Source organism: Penaeus monodon, chromosome 19 (assembly GCF_015228065.2).
Source record: "Penaeus monodon isolate SGIC_2016 chromosome 19, NSTDA_Pmon_1, whole genome shotgun sequence".
NCBI lineage: Eukaryota > Metazoa > Arthropoda > Malacostraca > Decapoda > Penaeidae > Penaeus > Penaeus monodon.
In genome coordinates, this window is record NC_051404.1 from 34,759,588 (window position 1) to 34,760,251 (window position 664).

Consider the following 664-nt stretch of genomic DNA (forward strand, 5'->3'; position numbering starts at 1 on the left):
TCAGGGCTCGACACGACTGATAACATTACTGATAACTCATTGATCCTGCCTGGCATTAGATTTGGTGTCGAATCAAGGCTCAGATGACATACTTTTTTGCAACTCTGCAACACTACCGGAAGACTTATTTGTATATATTTATATGTGTACATGCTTGCAACTGTCACCATGTGTATGTACATCTAATTCTTCCGTACCTATGCCTGTGCACGTACGCGTGTCTGTTTACCTGTGTGTGCTCACTTTGAGGTTAGATCATGCACTATCAAGAGCAATGTTGACCTAGTCCTTCGCTCGCGCTGTTTACCACGCAGATAACATCCCGCGCTCCATATCGCCCCTGACAGCGTTCTCGGGTGACTCTGTTTGTTCGTTTCGGTACGCTGTGACTTCCATTCGTGATTTAGTCTATTTATGGCTCAATCTCGCTGTAGATTCGTAATCAGATTTACTATTTCGGTGTTGTTCCGTTATTTGTGGGATTTCCTTTGTCTTTTTTTTTTGGGGGGGGGGATGGGGTGGCGGTGTCATGATGCGTTTTATGCCTCGTTGTTGCTGTCCGGGTTAATCTCGTTGAGTTCTACGTCACTATCACTTTTTACGTCACTTCATTCTCTTTTACGTCGTTGTATCAATCTTTTCGTCACCCTATCACTTTTTAACG